Raw genomic sequence first — 4,262 nt, forward strand, 5'->3', positions numbered from 1 at the left:
CTTATATTTAGGGTGGCTAGGGTATCAAGAAGCAGACTGTGGTTTACCATGGCAAAGGCTTTTGATAGGTCTAAGAATATAGAAGAAACAAACAGACCCTTGTTTCTGTGGTGGGTAACTATGATGGTGAATGATAGTGGTGCTGTTGTGGTGCTATGGGAGGGTCTAAAGCCATGCTGGGATATGGAGAGCAGGTTGTTATTCTGGAGGTACTGTATTAGTTGAGTATGAACAACTCTTTCTAATATTTTGGATAAAGGTGATAGGATTGCTATTGGGTGATAGTTGGTGAGCGAGTTTCCTAACTTTGCTGCTAAACATCTTTACCTGTTCAGATTAAAGGAACATTTCTAATAAAAACGGTTTCATGGTAAATCACAGTCTGTTCCAAAGAAAACATTCAAATCAGTCCAACCACACACACTAAACTGCTAGGTGTAGAAATAGACAATAACCTGAGGTTCGACATCCACATAGCACAAACCATTAAGAAAGTTAATAAAAAACTTGGTCTCCACTACAGGAACAAACAGTTTATGACAAAATGCACCAAAGTAACCATCGCAAGGACTCCTCTTCTATCTGCCCTCCTCTATGCCTCTCCCATCTATCCACCCTAAATATAAGTCCCTCCACTATATCATGGTTCAACAGCTACTTACCTGCCCATCAGCAAGCAGTCCTATGGCCCCCCTGTTACCAGTAACCATAGGAGTCCCTCAAGGATCCATCCTTGGCCCATTGCTGTTCTCTCTATTTACAAATCAGATCTCTTCATCCTCTCCCACTGCCTCAATAGTACAATATGCAGATGACACTACCCTCATATGTGCTGCCCGATATATGACCGACTGTCATCTGGAATTTGACTTCTGGCATGGTCACTGACTGGGAACTTGCCTAAGGTGAAGTCTCAGATTAAGTGCAGCACAGATTCCTAAATTCTGTCTGACTGTAAAGCTGGTTAAAAGGTGTACTGCAATGGAAGAAAATTGTCAATGTGTCAAGCAATATATAGAGTCCTAAGGAAATAACAGACAAATATACAGAGCACTTCTTCATTAAACTTTAAGTTACAGGTATTGAACCCCTCCTCATCACATGCCTCACATCCCATAATACTTCTAACTCCTGAAGGTGTACTATTTCACATACCAAGCATGTAACAACCATTTTTATTAGAAATGTTCCTTTAATCTGAACAGGTAAAGATGTTTAGCAGCAAAGTTAGGAAAATGAAAGGACATTACAATGCAGTACATTCACTAAAACATGCAACATTTAGAAAGGGACTTGTAGTCAGTGCTGAACTTAACCTACAGAAGCAAATGGCACTAGTATTAAATCAGCATTATTGAATATAATGGTGGCCTGATTTTTATCATTAAATCCTTTGTAATAAATAGTTTGCTATTGAGCTATTTGACCAGCTACTTAACAGTTACCCTATGCTGCTACTTTTGTAAAAAAAAAAAAAACAAAACAAAACAAGTGTTTTTATTGCTGTTTAATGAACTATGCTGATGTATTCTATCATTGTTAACCTTTTCTTATCATGTTTACTTTGTATTCCTACGAGATAATCTGTAATGTAAATGTGCAATGTAGACTATGTATTTGTATTTTTCTATTTTTTCCCCAGGGCTCCATTGAAAATGGGCTCCTTGTGGCCCAATGGACTATCTTGGCAAACAAAATGCAAATAAATAAAATAATAGTAAAACAAATTCTGTTACACAGAGTGCTTGTTTTTTTGAGGAATGTGTGTTTTGATGAACATGACCAGAATCCTGGTGGACAGTTATTGAAACCTCATCAGGATATAGGCAGTTCAGATGTCAATAACAAACAAGGCACAAGGTCCTCACCATAAGCCATATAAAGAAATATTAGAAGAGCTTAGCATGTCCTAGTCTGAGGCAGGAAGCAGAGGGTGATAGGATAAAACCATTAAGTGCCCAAGGGAATCTATGGACTCCTTTCACTGATGTTGTCATAGATGGGGACTTGGAATGTAACACGTTACTGCAGTTCTTTATATTCAGGCTATCCGCTAATAGAAACTGTAAGTGTACACATTGTGGGGATTGTACAAATGGGCCAGGCCTTCTGAAGATATATACAAATACAATTCTCAGAAAATGAACTGCACTTGAAAGAATGCTGGGGTTTGTGTAATGTTGCTACCTACATTTTATTCACGAAAAGGGAGTGTTAACATCATATAAGGGATCATTTTAGTCTAACATTAGCAACTATAATGTTAACAGCCAAGAAAGCCCTCATTTTCAGAAAATGTTAATATTTTAACATCACAACATTATGTAACATTGCAACAAAACTGTATGTTCAGCAATGCTGCTCTTCATAGGTAACAGCCAGTGTAACATACTAACTGCACAGACATGTCTCTTATAACAGTAGGATGGTCGGACAAACCCAGATACACACATCTGCATTTACACAGTTTCAGTTCATCAGACACACACTCATGCACTCACTCTAGCCTAAGATCTTTTTCTCTTGGTAGTCCTTGTTTTTTCTATGATACAAACATTATTGTCATGATCATGCATTGCTTTAAATAAAGCAGTTGCCTCACACAGACGTCAGGTTAAATCATAGAGGCATAGTTAGGTTGGGGTGACAGGGGAAGCCGTCACAGGCGCCAGATGATAAAGAGCATGATCTTCATGACCAGCATTCAGTAATGCATTTGCCAAAGCCCTTTAGTTCTTTGTGTGTCGTTTAGTGCATTTACCCGCACTCAGAAATGAATGCTGATAATGCATTTTCAGCCAGGGCGGAAGCAGTCCCTGCTGGCTGCAGCAAGCCCCGTGTTTTATTTGTAAGAAGCAGGTTGCTACAGATTAAAAAAGAGAAATTACCCTTTTTTAACTGATTCTCAGGTATGAGAGGACCTTTTTTTGTATTCAACTTAAAACTGATGAGGAGCACCAGAAGTGCTAGTAGCTACAGCTCTGTTAAAACAGACTATCCTATTATAAATTACTTTTTATTTTCCTTTACTGGATGGATTTAACTAAATTTCCCATAAACACATTTCTGTTTAATGTTATTTATTTTCCCATTGTGTGGCTGACTAGATAACTTGAACTGATGGTGATTTTTTTTCTTTCTATAAGTAACATAGCTTCTAATGCATCATTCTGAGAGAACCCTTTTTACAATAGGTCATAACCACTCTTCTAAGGTGTTAATTCTTTCACAGTCACACACATACCATGTGTCTGTCTGAGGTTTGTGTCAGAGTCTAAGCTGTAGATATTTTTCAAACTGGTAATTTTGTGAAGCACCCCTGTTAGCCAAAGGGAAATGAATTATGTATATTCTTCTCCATTTCTAGACACAAGCACTGTCTCTCACATGAATAACTTATTAGTTCCTGTCAGAGTGGAAGCTCAAGTATCTGCAAAACCTATGTTTGTCTCAGAGAAGGCATCCCATCACCTCTACGTTCAATGGTTTCCTGTTAGGGAACTAGCATGGAATTTCTTCATTTTTTCTGCCTTCTATTATGATTTTTTTATAGCAAAAGAGGTCATAAATGCTCGTTAACCTTGCAATTTAATTAAAATACTTTAGCAAAGGATGTTTTTGACCACTTATTGCAATTTATAGTCCAAGAACTGTTCTGCTAAAAGAAATGTGTGTTATTTTTACAGCACAATGATCATAATTTTCTCATGGGCAAATTATTAATTAGCATTAACAAAAATTGCCATTTTAGCAGAGGATGGTTTCGATCCATCGACCTCTGGGTTATGGGCCCAGCACGCTTCCGCTGCGCCACTCTGCTTGTGTGATGAAATCACTAAAAAGTAAAACCTTTCTACATTCTTTACTCTGGTTACATTGTTTTATGTAATGTTCTTCTACTCAGGAAATAATTAGAGTTGTGAACCATATGCTGAAATCGGGGAAAAAAATAAACAGTATACGTTGACTGCAGTATAATTTTTAGTGCATTCAGAGTTAGCCACAGTACAGTGTAGAAAAGTGGAAACTGGAAAATGCAAAGCACGACTGAATCAAACATCCATCTGTCAACGTCAGGCAGTTGAAATTCCTTTCGGCGCGCCTCTAATTACTTATGTGGCTAAGCGGGCGTGGCTTAGTTCTGCTTCTGGGTAAAGGTTTGAAAGGTTTCTTAAAGCAACAGTACATCAGTATACATTTATCCTGCTGTTGTTCCACTTTTTACTGATTGTGTGTCTGTTTCGTCTTTGCGGTAGAATCTT

At 37.9% G+C, this 4,262-nt stretch overlaps 1 non-coding gene across 1 annotated transcript; it reads right to left on the reverse strand.

Annotated features, from left to right (window-relative positions):
- Positions 1 to 3,748: 3,748 nt before the first annotated feature.
- TRNAM-CAU lies at positions 3,749 to 3,820 on the reverse strand. Its single transcript has one exon. It is a non-coding gene; the product is annotated as a tRNA-Met (tRNA).
- Positions 3,821 to 4,262: the final 442 nt, after the last annotated feature.

The sequence above is a fragment of the Protopterus annectens genome, chromosome 9.part0, assembly GCF_019279795.1.
Source record: "Protopterus annectens isolate FY-2018-M chromosome 9.part0, PAN1.0, whole genome shotgun sequence".
Classification (NCBI taxonomy): Eukaryota; Metazoa; Chordata; order Ceratodontiformes; family Protopteridae; genus Protopterus; species Protopterus annectens.